The 16,440-nt window shown below is 48.0% G+C and overlaps 1 long non-coding RNA gene across 1 annotated transcript in view; it reads left to right on the forward strand.

Moving 5' to 3' along the window:
- The window catches only part of LOC140389382 (uncharacterized), a 31,463-nt gene extending 18,722 nt beyond the window's left edge, over positions 1-12,741 (forward strand). The window contains exon 3 of the long non-coding RNA XR_011934364.1: positions 11,736-12,741. This is a non-coding gene — a long non-coding RNA (uncharacterized lncRNA). The remainder of the gene's footprint in view (positions 1-11,735) is intronic.
- Positions 12,742-16,440: the final 3,699 nt, after the last annotated feature.

Genomic DNA, 16,440 nt, shown 5'->3' on the forward strand with positions numbered 1-16,440 from the left:
CCTTAACCCTATTTGCCAATGACTTTTCGTGACCCCTTCTAGCCCTCCTGTGGTAGTCACCACTGTTGTACTGTCTATATCGCATACGAGGGGTAGTACGATAAGGCCCCTGTACTACAGGTACGGGGGTAGATCCCTGCCTGCTGGCTCCGCCCAGTAGGCGGAGTATAAATGTATGGGCTCTCCGAGCTGCAGCCATTTCGGCAGCAGCTACGGGAGGCTACACATCTCTGCGTAATAAAGCCTCGATTACCCTCTACTCTCGTCTCGTCGTAATTAATAGTGCATCATGTGTGGAAAGTATCACTGTCATAGAATTATAGAATCCCTCCAGTGCAGAAGGAGGCCATTTGGCCCATCAAGTGGGCACCACCCCTCTGAAGGAGGTCACTACCCAGGCCCAGGCCCTCTATCCACCCAATCCCTTAACCCCACCTAACCTGCATACGTTTGGACACTACGGGGCAATTTTAACATGGCCAATCCACCTAACCTGTGCATCTTTGGACTGCGGGAGGAAACTGGAGCACCTGGAGGAAACCCACGCAGACACGGGGAGAACGTGCAAACCCCACTCAGACAGTCATCCAAGGCCGGAATCGAACCCGGGTCCCTGGAGCTGTGAAGCAGCAGTGCTAACAGTTGAACCTGTATTATGCTGGCCATATATGCGGTATTTCCTCTTTGCTGGGGAGAGATCTAAAATATGTGTTGGCGGCGGGGGGAGGGGGGTGGGGGGGGGGGGGGGGGGCGTTGCCAGATGCGAGCCAGCATGCAATCGAAATCAAGGAGTGCTGGGCTAAACAGGAAGATGTGAGTTCAAATACAAGGGACAGACTTTTGGATGGGCTGACGTTTTCAGTCATCAGAACTTGAGATCATGCCCACTAAACTGGAACAGACAAATTACAGGTTTCACTCACTGCTTGCAGCTGGTGGGGCCAATAAATGATCAGAACTGTTTGCTCTTCCTCAGACTTCAGTGGACCATTGGGAATTAGTCATACATCATGTCACTAATCAATACCTAGGTAGTTTCCTTTCCTAAGAATGATGATAATCACTGCCAATTAAACCTGCCCAAACAAAACAGTATAAGGCTTCCTGGTACTTGGATTGCAGGAATGGTTTTCCAGCATACTCGGAGCAATGAGCACAGCTTTGGTCCCGAGACCCATTTAAAGGAAATAGTCATTTTTCCCCTTCAGGGAGGTGACCAATGCCAATTTACAATTCTCTTCCCGCACCTCGTGGTGCTCTGAGGCAGACTTTTTAATCCCTCTTTTGTGAGGTCCGCAAAGAGGTCAAACAGAAACTTTTGCGGTGCGTTAGCACTGCTACCTCATGGTGCTGAGGACCCGGGTTCGATCCCGGGCCCGGCTTACTGTCCATGTGGAGTTTGCACATTCTCCCCCGTGTCTGCTTGGGTCTCACCCCCACAACCCAAAGATACGCAGGGTAGGTGGATTGGCCATATCTTTGTATTAAAACTGTAAACAATATATGCATGGCCAAACGGTACAAACACTAACTTTGCGTTGGAGAAACAGGGTACCTTCTCCTCGGTACCAATGTAAGGGGGGGGGGGGGGGTACCAATGTAAGGGGGAGGGTGGATACTCTGATTATTAAAACAGTTCACAACACAGTTCTAAAAAAAACAAATGGAACAAGCACCAGACTTTGCGCTGGAGAGACCAGATACCCTCGCCTCTGTACCAACAGAAGGGAAAGGAAGGGGGGTGGTAGGGAGAGAGGGGAAATGAGGGTGGTGGGGAAGGAGGGAGTCAGGGTGTTGGTGGAGGAGGGCCCAATAGGGCACTGCCGGAACTATCTACGGAAGCAGAAAAACAAAGAACCTTCAATTATGATGTGCCAGATTACAGAGTCCCCCAGAGGGGGTGAGGGGCGACACAGTGTCAGGCACGAGTGAGCCCTGCACTACACTACAGAGTGCCTCATGTGCGCCCTTCGCTCCCGACACTGGGCGGCTGACAGCCATCGGACAATCGTCCTCTGGGCCTAAATCCTCCACCACACTGAGTGCGGCGGGCGACACGGGCTCACCAACCAACCCAGGGCCTGCCTTGATCCCGCCACCGGGATCATCGACAGGAGGGATCTCCTCAGGCTCCTCCCAGGGTCCCAGGCCAGTGGGAGGTGGTGGTGCAGATGCCTGCTCTGCTCCTGCCGGCTGGTCACCGGAAGGCCCTGAAATAACTCCGGAAACAGGTCCGGGATGGTGGCAGAGGTGCCCGAAGACAGAGGGTCTTCCAAACTCCAACCCGCTACGAACCTAAGAAGCAGGAGGTTATCGCTTACCCCCCTCTCCTGAGAAATTATACAAGTCCAGGGTGCGAACTTGTACTGGGTGGAACAGGACCTCTCGGGTCCCGTCTGACCCCAAGGCACCGTGCTAAATTGCCCCTTAATTAAAAAAGAAAATGATTGGATACTGTAAACTTAAATATAAAGAAAGCAACTTATATTTACAACAATATTTACACAGCACCTGTGGTTCACTGCTGGCTTTCTCCCTAGCCGGTTCCACACTGGCCGGCTCTATTTATACAGATAAAAGGTTAACGATTGCCCTGCCCCCTTACCGGGGAGCTCATATCCGCAAGGTCCAAATGGTAACCAATTGTCTCTACCCAATAGGACCCAGGCAGGTTCCAACACCGTCATTTAGTACTCCTTATGTGATCCTGAAGAATAGCGTGCAAAACAAAAACATGAATAATGACCTTCCCATAAGAAACCATAAGTAACGAGGACGGGTTATTCCTGACATGTGTTCTTTTTCCCTGACTGGCCCAAAACTTCTCTTACCAATTTAACAAAGCAGACTATGGCCTGTTCCTGTAGTTTGTAATTCCCAGAACAGGTTGCTAGTCTGTCACCAGAGGCTTATAGTTTGAGGGGGTGCCACTCCTCATCAAGTGTGGCTGACCATGGGTCCCTCCTGCTCTTACCGCCAGCCAGTGGCATATTGGAAGGACTTTACAGGTCGATCCTCAACCTGTTTGGCCACCTTATGGACACACCTTCCTTGGCCAACAAATCCTGGGGTGGGACTCGAAGTGGAGCTTCTGGGCTCAGAGATTGGGTCACTACCCTATGTGTCTACCCTATGTTAATTTATACGAGCTCTTAATAACTTTCCATCTCGTTCTACTTATCACACGCACACCTACACTCACGCTCGCCATCTCCCTCCTGCCCACCTACTCTCCCGCTCACAGCCCCCCATCCTGCTCGCTGATCCTCCCACTCACTGCTTCCTGCCCTGACACTGCCCCCATCACCCCATAAGGAGGGTTGGGGAGGGAAGCGGCAAGGAGGAGGGGCAGTGAGTAGGAGGGTTGGAAAAGGAAGCAGCGAGGGGGAGAGGGTGAATGGGAGTGTTTGGGAGGGAAGCGGCGAGAAGGAGGGTCATTGAGTGGGTTTCAGAAAAGACAAGTGCTGAGGGCTGTGCAGTGAACACTGCTGGTCTAGATGTGTTTAAGTGGAAACCATATGGACATATGGGGGGTATCGGGGATAGAGGACACATTGATGGGATGAGATGGTGGAGGGAGGATTGTGAAGGAGGCCTGTATGAAGTATAAACAGCCGTTCCAAAAGGCCCATTCCTCAGCTCGATAATACTTTATAAGGATTAAACTGTAAGACGCTGCATTGGAACTTACACTTACTTAGAGTCATAGAGGTTTACAGCATGAAAACAGGCCCTTCGCCCAGCTCGTCCTTGCCGCCCAGTTTTTACCACTAAGCTGATCCCAATTGCCCACATTTGGCCCACATATCTATACCCATCTTTCCCATGTCACTTACTCGAGAAATAATAAAAACTTTAGTGAAGGAAGTAACAGAAAGTTGCTGAACACTTTGTTCAGAACCTTCTGGTGTAGAAATGCTGCCTGAACCCGCAGAGTGCCTCCAGCAAAAAAACACCTCACAGCACCAAAGGAGGCCTTTCAGCCCATCGTGAATGTTCTGGCTCTGATCAATTCCACGCACTCACTCTATCCCCGTCACCTCAGACATGCTCTGCCTGTACTTCAACAACAGCGCGTATTTGTATAGCACCGGCAATGCAGGGAAGACACATCGTGAAAACCGTTATCGATTAATGTTTGACACCGAGCAAATAAGGAACTACTAGGACAAGTGAAAGGAAGGCAGTTTTGAGGAGGGTAAAGGGAGCAGAGAGAGAGCGACAAGGAGTTTTATAAAGGGAATTACAGAGCTTAGGCACCAGGCAGCAGAAGACATGAGCCGGAATTCTACAGCCGTTGCGATTCTCTTTTCCCGTCAGCAGCGGACGCCCGCCCGTGGGTTTTCCAGTGGGATGGGATGGTTACAATGGGAAATCCCATTGGCAAGTGGTGGGAAGACAGAATCCCACCGCCAGCCAACTGTGCATCGTGCCTGGAGACCTGAGAATCCTGCCCAAGGTCGTCAAATGGCGGAATGATTAAAATCAGGGTGGCGCAAGGGGGCAGAATTCTAGACTTCCAGCCGCTTTGCCACCTTGGCTTCAGATGCAGGGGCTCTTCTCCCCAAAACTCACCTTCCTCCAGTTTAGCCCATCACTGCACAGTAGAGGTGGAACATGGTGTTACCTGCCCCGGATTGGTGGGGAGATTACGTCTCCACCAATCAGTAACACCTCAGCGAGCATTGATGGAAGATTATTGCTTCCTGGATTATTTCAGCATTGCCTTGGACAGGGATTACTGCTGTGGTTTCTGTTGAGTGGTTGAGCAGAGCGATGCATTCTCCAGGCACTCCCATCAGTCTGTCCACAGGGACATTTCGTAACTTTAGGACCCGGAACACTGAACCTGAAATCTTTACCTTCGACCTAAACCTAAAGCCGGAACCCAGCAAAAGACGCAAGAGGGGGCCCTTAAAGTGCTTGAATCCAATTTACCAGGTAGGAATTCTGCTTTATTTACTGGGGCTAGAGAGATCCCGTCTCAAATTGATCCTGGGGAAAAATGGTTGATAGAAGCTAAAGGTCTGAAAGCAATATGGTTCATTCAAGAGTAACATAACAATGGTTTAGCACAGATGGCTGCACAGTTGGTTCGTGATGCAGAGAAAGGCCAACAGCGTGGGTTCAACTCCCGAACAGACTGGTTATTCATGAAGGCCTCACCTCGTCAACCTTGCCCCTTATAGAATGATAAAATCATAGAATCCCTGCAGATCAAGAGACCAATCGACCCATTGAGTCAGCACTGGTCCTCCAAAAGAGCAACCTACCATGGTCCACGTCCCCGCCCTATCCCCGTAACCTCACCTAATTGTTGGGCACTAAGGTGCAATTTAGCATGTCCAATCCACCTAACCTGCACACCTTTGGAATCTGGGAGGAAACTTTAGCTCCCAGAGGAAATCCACAGGGAGAATGTGCAGACTCCACACAGACGGTCACCAAGATCAGAATTGAGTGCAGGTCCCTGGCGCAGTGAGGCAGCGGTGCTAACCGCTGTGTCACCGTCCCACCCTCGCCCGAGGTGTGATGATCCCCAGGTTAAATCAGCATCAGTCAGCTCTCCCCCTCAAAGGGGAAAGCAGCCTATGGACATCTGGGACTGTCAAACTTGCATTTTTTTTACGCTCTTTAAAGAAATAGCTCACCCCCAGGTGTGTCACAGACATATTAAAAAAGGACATGGTCAATAGGACTTTAAACTAAAGATTGGGGGGGGAAGGGAAAGTCAGGGAACCAAGAGGTGAAGTAATCAGTGGGCAGCGTAGCTGCTTAGGAATACAAAAAAGCACGAAAAGACAAAACTCAGGAGAGGTTACGATAGTCCCCACCCCACAAAATATGACACAGTGTATGGAAAGGCTCAGTAAACCAAGGTCCACCACACTAAGAAAACAAAAAGGGACGGTCAATAGAGAATTAAAGGTGCTATATTTAAATGCGCGCAGTGTACGGAACAAGGTAGATGAGCTTGTGGCCCAGATTGTGACTGGCAGGTATGATGTGGTAGGCATCACAGAGACATGGTGGCAGGGGGTTCAGGACTGGCATTTAAACATCCAGGGATTCACAACCTATTGAAAAGACAGAGCGATGGGCAGAGGGGGCGGGGTTGCCTTGTTAATTAGGAATGAAATTAAATCAATAGCACTAAACGACATAGGGTCAGATGATGTGGAGTCTGTGTGGGTAGAGTTGAGGAACCACAAAGGCAAAAAAAAACATAATGGGAGTTATGTACAGGCCTCCTAATAGTGGCCAGGACCGGGGGCACAAAATGCACCACAAAATAGAAAGTGCATGTCAGAAAGGCAAGGTCACAGTGATCATGGGGACTTCAATATGCAGGTGGACTGGGTAAATAATGCTGCCAGTGGACCCAAGGAAAGGGAATTCATTGAATGTTTACAGGAGGGCTTTTTGGAACAGCTTGTGATGGAGCCCACGAGGGAACAGGCCATTCTGGACTTAGTGTTATGTAATGAGCCAGACTTGATTAAAGGTCTTAAAGTAAGGGAGCACTTAGGAGGCAGTGATCATAATATGGTAGAATTCAATCTCCAATTTGAAAGAAAGAAGGTAGAATCAGATGTAAAGGTGTTACAGTTAAATAAAGGTAACTACAGGGGCATGAGGGAGGAACTGAAGAAAATCGACTGGGAGCAGAGCCTAGTGGGAAAGACAGTAGAACAGCAATGGCAGGAGTTTCTGGGAGTAATTGAGGACACAGTACAGAGGTTCATCCCAAAGAAAAGAAAGGTTATCAGAGGGGGGATTAGGCAGCCATGGCTGACAAAGGAAGTCAGGGAATGCATCAAAGCAAAAGAGAAAGCCTATAATGTGGCAAAGAGTAGTGGGAAGTCAGAAGATTGGGAAGGCTACAAAAACAAACAGAGGATAACAAAGAGAGAAATAAGGAAAGAGAGGATCAAATATGAAGGTAGGCTAGCCAGTAACATTAGGAATGACAGTAAAAGTTTCTTTAAATACATTAAAAACAAACGGGAGGCAAAAGTTGACATTGGGCCGCTCCAAAATGACGCTGATAATTTTGTGATGGGAGACAAGGAAATAGCTGAGGAACTAAATAAGTACTTTGCGTCAGTCTTCACAGTAGAAGACATGAGTAATATCCCAACAATTCCGGAGAGTCAGGGGGCAGAGTTGAATATGGTAGCCATCACAAAGGAGAAAGTGCTAGAGAAACTAAGAGGTCTAAAAATTGATAAATCTCCGGGCCCAGATGGACTACATCCTAGAGTTCTAAAGGAGCTAGCTGAAGAAATAGTGGAGGCGTTAGTTATGATCTTTCAAAAGTCACTGGAGCCAGGGAAAGTCCCAGAGGATTGGAAAATCGCTGTTGTAACCCCCCTGTTCAAGAAGGGAACAAGGAAAAAGATGGAAAATTATAGGCCAATTAGCCTAACCTCGGTTGTTGGCAAGATTCTAGAATCCATTGTTAAGGATGAGATTTCTAAATTTTTGGAAGTGCAGGATCAGATTAGGACAAGTCAGCATGGATTTAGTAAGGGGAGGTCGTGCCTGACAAACCTGTTAGAGTTCTTTGAAGAGATAACAAATAGGTTAGACCAAGGAGAGCCAATGGATGTTATCTGTCTTGACTTCCAAAAGGCCTTTGATAAGGTGCCTCACGGGAGACTGCTGAGTAAAATAAGGGCCCATGGTATTCAAGACAAGGTACTAACATGGATTGACGATTGGCTGTCAGGCAGAAGGCAGAGAGTTGGGATAAAAGGTTCTTTTTCGGAATGGCAACCGGTGACGAGTGGTGTCCCGCAGGGTTCAGTGTTGGGGCCATAGCTGTTCTCTTTATATATTAACGATCTAGATGATGGGACTGGGGGCATTCTGGCTAAGTTTGCCGATGATACAAAGATAGGTGGAGGGGCAGGTAGTATGGAGGAGGTGGGGAGGCTGCAGAAAGATTTAGACAGTTTAGGAGAGTGGTCCAAGAAATGGCTGATGAAATTCAACGTGGGCAAGTGCGAGGTCTTGCACTTTGGAAAAAAGAATAGAGGCATGGACTATTTTCTAAACGGTGACAAAATTCATAATGCTGAAGTGCAAAGGGACTTGGGAGTCCTAGTCCAGGATTCTCTAAAGGTAAACTTGCAGGTTGAGTCCGTAATTAAGAAAGCAAATGCAATGTTGTCATTCATCTCAAGAGGCTTGGAATATAAAAGCAGGGATGTACTTCTGAAGCTTTATAAAGCATTAGTTAGGCCCCATTTAGAATACTGTGAGCAATTTTGGGCCCCACACCTCAGGAAGGACATACTGGCACTGGAGCGGGTCCAGCGGAGATTCACACGGATGATCCCAGGAATGGTAGGCCTAACATACGATGAACGTCTGAGGATCCTGGGATTATATTCATTGGAGTTTAGGAGGTTGAGGGGAGATCTAATAGAAACTTACAAGATAATGAATGGCTTAGATAGGGTGGATGTAGGGAAGTTGTTTCCATTAGCAGGGGAGACAAGGACCCGGGGGCACAGCCTTAGAATAAAAGGGAGTCACTTTAGAACAGAGATGAGGAGAAATTTCTTCAGCCAGAGAGTGGTGGGTCTGTGGAATTCATTGCCACAGAGGGCGGTGGAGGACGGAACGTTGAGTGTCTTTAAGACAGAAGTTGATAAATTCTTGATTTCTCGAGGAATTAAGGGCTATGGAGAGAGAGCGGGTAAATGGAGTTGAAATCAGCCATGATTGAATGGTGGAGTGGACTCGATGGGCCGAATGGCCTTACTTCCGCTCCTATGTCTTATGGTCTTATGGACATTTATCATTGAATTTATCATTGAATTTACAGTGCAGAAGGAGGCCATTCAGCCCATCGAGTCTGCACCGGCTCTTGGAAAGAGCACCCTACCCAAGGTCAACATCTCCACCCTATCCCCATAACTCAGAAACCCAGTAAACCCACCCAACACTAAGGGCAATTTTGGACACTAAGGGCAATTTATCATGGCCAATCCACCTAACCTGCACATCTTTGGACTGTGGGAGGAAACCGGAGCACCCGGAGGAAACCCACGCACACATGGGGAGGATGTGCAGATTCCGCACAGACAGTGACCCAAGCCGGAATAGTACCTGGGACCCTGGAGCTGTGAAGCAATTGTGCTATCCACAATGCGGCCGTGCTGCCCTTTTTGACACTGAACTCCAATGGGGCAGCTGATCAAAAGCTGAGTGAAAGGTATAAGCTCGAAGGAGTTCCTTAAAGGAGGGGAAGAAAGGGTCGGAAAAATTCAGGGAGGGGATTGCAGAGTTTTAATCCCAGGCAACTAAAGGCAAGGCCACTAGTGGTGAAAACCTTAAAATAAGGGATTCTCATTCCGCCAGAATTCGAGGAACGCAGATATCTCAGAGGGTTTTGGGGCCAGAAGAGATTACAGAGACATGGAAGGGAGAGGCTATGGAATGTTTTGCAAACAAGGAAGAATTTTTAAAATTAAGGTGGTGCTTAACTGGGAGATGAGGTAGAGAAGTGAGCACAGGGGTCAGGGGTGTCAAAGATCAGATTTATAGATTCATAGACATTCACAGCACACAAGGAGGCCATTCGGCCCATCATGTTCATGGCAGTCAAAAAAGGTCTGACTGCACTAATCACGTTTTCCAGCGCTTGGCCCACAGCCCTGAAGGTTATGGCAGCGCAAGTGAATATACAAATACTTCATAAATATTACGAGAGTTTCTGGCTCAACCACCCTTTCGGGCAGCGAGGCCCAAACTCCCTCCATCCTTTGGGTGAAAATGTTTCGCCTCAACTCCCCTCTTAGCCTTCTACCTCTTACCTTAAATCTATTTCCCCTGGTTATGGACCCCTCCACTAATGGAAAAACTGTCTTCCTATCCACCCTATCTACACCCCTCATAATCTTATACACATCTATCCGGTCTTGCTCAACCTTCCATTCGCCAAGGAAATTACCCCCAGCCTGTCCAATCTCTCCACGTAGCACTGACCCTCCAGCCCAGGCAACATCCTGGTAAATCTCCTCTGCACTCTCTCCAGAGTAATCACATTCTTCCTATAATCTGGCATCCGGAACTGCACACAGTACTCCAGTTGAGGCCTAACCAGCAGTTCCAGCATGACCTCCCTGCTCTTGTATTCCATGCCTCAGTTAATAAAGGCAAGCATTCAATATGCCTTCCTTCTTTAAAAAGTGTTTTTATTTTTCCCAATTATGGGGCAATTTAGTGTGGCCAATCCACCTAACCTGCACAGCTTTGGGTTGTGGGGGTGAAACCCACCCAGACATGGGGAGAATGTGCAAACTACGCACGGACAGTGATCTGGGGCCTGGATGGAATGCGGGTCCTCGGCGCCATGAGAGAGCAATGCTAACCACTGCCCAACCATGCCACCTTCAATATGCCTTCTTCACCATTTTATGTACTTGCACTGCCATCTCATCGATAGAGTCATAGCTGTTTACAGCATGGAAACAGGCCCTTCGGCCCAGCTTGCCCATGCCACTCAGTTACTATCACAAAACTAGTCCCGCTTGCCTGCGTTTGGCCCATATCCCTCAATACCCACCCTGCCCATGTAAATGTCAAACTGTTTTTTAAAGGAAAAAATTGTACCGCTTCTACCACAGCCTCTGGCAGCTCGTTCCAAATGCTCACCACCCTCTGTGTGAAGAAATCTCCCCTCTGGTCTCTTTTGTATCTCTCCCTTCTCACCTTAAACCTATGCCCTCTAGTTCTAGACTCCTCTACCTTTGGGAAAAGATGTCGACTATCTACCTTATCTATGCTCCTCATTATTTTATAGACCTCTATAAGATCACCCCTAAGCCTCCTACGCTCCAGGGGAAAAAGTCCCAACCTATCCAGCCTCTCCTTAGAACTCAGACCATCAAGTCCTGGTAGCATCCTCGTAAATCTCTTTCTAGTTTAACAATATCCTTCCTATAATAGGGTGACCAGAACTGAACACAGTATTCAATGTGGGTCTTACCAATGTCTTGTACAACTTCAACAAGACGTCCTAACTCCTATATTCAATATTCTGACCAATAAAACCTAGCATGCTGAATGCCTTCTTCACCACCCTGGCCACCTGCGACTCCAAGGAGCTATGGACCTGTACTCCTAGAACTCTTTGATCTGTAATTCTCCCCAACTCCCTACCATTAACTGAGTAGGTCCTGTCCTGATTTGATCTACCAAAATGCAACACCTCGCACATATTTATCCAAATTAAACTCCAATTTATCCAAATTAAACTCCAAGGGATCTGTGGATATGCACTCCAAAGTTCCTCTGATCGTCAGTACTTTCCAGAGTCCCGCTATTCACAGTGTAATCCTTTGCTTTGTTCGCCCTCCCCAAGTGCATTACCACACACTCGTCAGTCAAACGATTGAGATCATTTCAAGACAGTGGAGGCGTTGATGAGGTAGGGCTGGCTGTCACCTCAATACAGATGTGGCAATGGCTGTTGATGCTGAGTAAATGGTAGCGTCATAAAAAGTGAAAACAATGGGGTGTATAACAACAATTCTACCCAATCCTTGTCAGTTCATGGGCTGGGTTAAGGTAAAATTGCTTGAGTCATTCCAAAAGACCAGCTAACCTAAGCTAAGTGTGTGGAACTCCAATATCACGTTGACGTTCTTGCTTGCACTCTGATGTAGATCCTTCTGAAAGGTTGTCCCATTAACCAGCTGCCGCTTTGTTTGGCTTTGCAGACTCGGAGATCCCTCCCTGCTGAGAAGGATGTGGGCAAGAGGCTCCTTGTGCTTCTGCTCTCCATTGTTATCTTCCAGGTGTACTGCACTGTGGAGCCACAGGAAGATGAGCAGGCTTTGCATCCTGAGGGACTGGGGCTGGAAGCAAGGCCCGCTCTCCCTCCCACCATGCTTTTGAAGTTGGATTCTGCCGTCCTCCCCACGGGTACCTCCCCACCAGGAGCTGAAGCCAATACCACAGTTTGTTCCATTTGAATTCCCCCCTGTAGCCATCCGGGATGGCCACTTCCAACTAGGTACAGAGAAAGTCGCAAGCCTAGTGGGTAAAATGGACAAGCCAAGACTCAGGCAAGCTCAGAGCCTGAAATGCATATTTGTCAACAAGAAGTCCAGACGGTATCGAAACTCTGTCCAATTAGCATTTTAATGGGGCCGATTAGCATTTGATGGCCAATCTTCACCAAAACAAAGGACTGGTACTCATGCAAACAGCACAGTGACAGACATTTTTGCACCACTCCCTGTTCAAGGGAAACACAAACAACAGGGTCAATGACCGCTTGGGCCACGCCCAGCCATCCAGATCCCCGCCCACTTATTGGCTAAGGAATCAAACGGAGTGATTCGGGATCACCCAATTAGTAAGGCCCAAATCGAAGAACCGCCTAAAAGAGTGCGAGAAACCCCGAGTGCAAGAAGAAGAGTTCGCCATAAGTTCGCTCTCTCTTGGTCCTCATAACCCGGTCACGGCCATCGGCAAGAGCAGCAACACCAGAAGCAAGTCCAAGTTCAACGCCCGCTACCAGACGGATGAGCCTAGCTGAGCAGCAGTTACTCCTTCGAACTCGATAGATCCCGAAGCGAACAGCGGCCACTGTTTTCTGACCTAACCCGGGTGCCCGAAATTAAGTGCAGGTTGTCTCAGTCGATAGGTGTAGTTTAATTAGTAGTGTTTATGTTGCATGACTAATTGTGTGTAAATAAAGTACCCTTGACCTTGAACTAACTCACTGGTGTTTGGCTCGTTGATCGATAGCCGGTTGAAACTTGTGGTGGTATCACTTGATACCTGGCGACTCTAAGCATTAAGACATAGATAACACAGAAAGAAGGGCAAACTCACTGATTGCCATAATTGGAACAGAGCCACAGAAAAGACAAAGTATAAGAAACACACAACCCCCCCACCCCCACCACAGAAATCTGAGGGGCAGGCTCCCATCTGAACCAGCATCAGTGGGCAATTGCAAATTGGTAACTGTCTGTCTTACCTCCCGCCATTGCTTCGATGACCTGTCCGCCTACAGCAGCATCCCTCCCTGCCGGAGATTCAACACTGTTGCCAAGCGGGAGCAGCGATTGGGGTGTCGGTGTTCGGACGGACTGACAAATTCTATTGAACCAGGATCTTCTATTGAACCAGGATCCAACTGGCACACCTCGCTGCCAACTGTACCCTGTTGGCTTAAACCCCACAGCAGCCATTGAGCCTCATCCCACTCCAGGATGAACTGGGAGATGTGTGTGTGTGAGGGGCCTCAACAGGGTAGACAGGAAAGAATTGGTTCCCCTAGCGAAGGGGTGAATTACCAGGGGTATAGATTTAAGGTGATTGGTGGAAGGATTAGAGGGTACATGAGGAAAAACATTTTCACCCATGGAATTCACTGCCTAAATCAGTTGTTGCAGTTGAAACCCTCAACTTGTCCAAAAGGGGAATGGTCTTTTTCTGCACCGTAACGCAGCTCTATGCGCTGAAGCATTCAATAGCATGTCCCCAAATCCGTTACGTTGGGCAGCACGGTGGCATTGTGGATAGCACAATTGCTTCTCAGCTCCAGGGTCCCACGTTCAATTCCGGCATGGGTCCCTGTCTGTGCGGAGTCTGCACATCCTCCCCGTGTGTGCGTGCGTTTCCTCCGGGTGCTCCGGTTTCCTCCCACAGTCCAAAGATGTGCAGGTTAGGTGGATTGGCCACGATAAATTGCCCTTAGTGTCCAAAATTGCCTTTAGTGTTGGGTGGGGTTACTGGGTTGTGGGGATAGGGTGGAGGTGTTGACCTTGGGATAGGGTGCTCTTTCCAAGAGCCGGTGCAGACTCACTGGGCCGAATGGCCTCCTTCTGCACTGTAAATTCTATGATAATCTTACTGTTGGAGTGAAAGTCTTTATCGTCACATCAATGTTCGCTAATCAGGCAGCACTGGCCAAATTTTATGTCGGATCCTTTAACAGAACCCGCGAATAGATTCATAGAATCACTGAGTGCAGAAGGAGACCACTCGGCCCATCGAGTCGGCAATGACCCTCTGAGAGAGCACCTTTACTCAGGACCACGCCACAACCCTATCCCAGTCGTCCTGTGTAACCTGCATATTGGACACTAAGGGGCAATTTATCACGGCCAATCCACCTAACCTGCACACCTTTGGACTGTGGGCGGAGATAGGAGCACCCGGAGGAAACCCACGCAGACACGGGGAGAACGTGCAAATCCACACAGTCAGCCGGGGCTGGGCGCAGACAGTGACCCAAGGCTGCCTCGCAGCTTTACATTCAGAGATGAAAATGTGCAGAGAGTTTGTCTGCTGCTAATTTTGATGAAGGTTCATTGTTACCAAACCATTTGAAAAGGGGTCCTTCAGTCGAAAAGGCTTGACGACCGCTGCTTCAGGGCTCTATGTCAGGATTGCAAATGTCGTGGCATTAGAGGCAGTTCAGAGGAGGTTCACTAGATTGATTCCAGAGATGAGGGGTTTGTGTTCTGAAGAGAGATTGAGCAGTTTAGGCATTTACGCTCTCGAGTTTCGAAGAATGAGAGGAGATCAAATAGATCAAAAAGATGATAAAAGGGAAGGATAAAGTAGACATGGAGCAGATGCTTCCTCTTGTTGGGCAATCTAGAACAAGAGGTCATAGTCTCAGGATAAGTGGTAGAAAATTTAACACAGAGACGAAGTAGAAGCTACTTCTCCCAAAGGGTTGTGAATCTGTAGAATTTACTACCCCAGAGTGCTGTGGATGCTGGGAGTGGGTAAATCTAGGGAGGAGATAGACAGAGTTTTAATTAGTCATGGGTTAAAGGGTAACTGGGAACGGGCAGGATGGTGGAGCAGGCTCAAGAAGCTAAATCAAGAAGCTCCTAATTATTTTGTTCTAAAATATAACTATTCTGTCTAATTCGACCTTCCAGCTCTTGGTCTGTAGCCCTGTAGGAAACAACACCTCAAGCACAAATCTGGTGTTTTTGATAATGAGGGGATTTATTCATTAATAAGGGGATCAGGGTTTATGGGAGAAGGCACTTGAATGGGGATGAGGAACAGATCAGCCATGATTGAATGGTGGAGCAGACGCTATGGGCCAAATGGTCTAATTCTGTCCCTATATCTTATGGTACTTGGCTTGAGAAAGGCGGCGCAGTGGTTAGCACTGCTGCCTCATGGCACCGAGGTCGCGGGTTTGATCCCGGCCCCCAATCACCCTGCCCATGTGGAGTTCACACATTCGCCCCGTGTCTGCATGGGTCTCACCCCCACAATCCAAAGATGTGCAGGGTAGGTGGATTGGCCACGCTAAATTGCCCCTTAATTGGATTTAAAAAAAAAAAACCTTTGGCTTGAGAAAGAGCAAAAGCATATTCTCACTGCCTTCACGGTAATATAGGAAGGAGATAACTGAAAGGGAGAAGGCAGAGTTCTGTACAAAGTGGAAATTCCCACCTCCTATCGAATGATTGCACAGGCAATCCCTATGATCATCTACTCCAGCGAATAAGGAAATGCTTTGACATCTTACTTCAAACAATTGCTGATGATTAACTGAAACATCAGGCTATTAAAGTAGGTGGGCCCGCATTCCCTCTTGATGACACCTATCCTCAGCCAGACACTCAGTCTACCTGGAATGTGCAGCGACTGTGTTTAATCCCAAAGCACCGCATTATGAGGACATTGAGGCTATTGGGGTTTAATGGGGTTAACTCCAGCTTCACACTTCACGCTGTGATAAGGGACTAAAATGATGGAATTTTCATTATTGAACTTTTTTGGTTGATCTAATCATGCTTCTTGAACAGCATGCTGAATCTTAATTATTGCCAATGACTGAAATGTGTTGTTTACCATTCAGAGATTAAAGAATAAAATTAGAAGTTGGGGAAAAAAATCCTTTTTTTCCTCTCTCTCATTCCAGCCTTTCCTTCCATCTATTTATGTGGCTATTTTAACATTAATTTTACTATTCTAACCTGCACTCCCTGGTTAATAGAATCATAGAATCCCTACAGTGTAGAAGGAGGCCATTCGGCCCATTGAGTCTACACAGTGGTAGTCAGTATTAGAGGTATTACGGTACTCTGTAATGCCGGAAGACTATTGGTGTAGAAGGTACTCTGTTCTCATTGGTTAAGCCTGTCTGCTGGCTCCGCCCAGCAAGGCGGGGTATAAGAGCCCGTGTCGCCCCAGCAGCTGCCATTTGTGCCTGCGCTGCTGGGGGAAACATCTAGTGTAATAAAGCCTTCAATTGTCTCCAATCTCGCTTCTGGAGTTATTGATCGAGCATCAATTTATTACACTAGATTTTAAAGAATGGAGCTCCGAATCAAGCCAGAGTGTCTGCAACTCAGCCCCCACGCGGCAAACTCAGCGGCAACCTTCAAGCACTGGCTGGCGTGCTTCAACGGATATCTCGGGATGGCCGAAAAC

This window comes from Scyliorhinus torazame, chromosome 14 (assembly GCF_047496885.1).
Source record: "Scyliorhinus torazame isolate Kashiwa2021f chromosome 14, sScyTor2.1, whole genome shotgun sequence".
NCBI classification, from domain to species: Eukaryota; Metazoa; Chordata; class Chondrichthyes; order Carcharhiniformes; family Scyliorhinidae; genus Scyliorhinus; species Scyliorhinus torazame.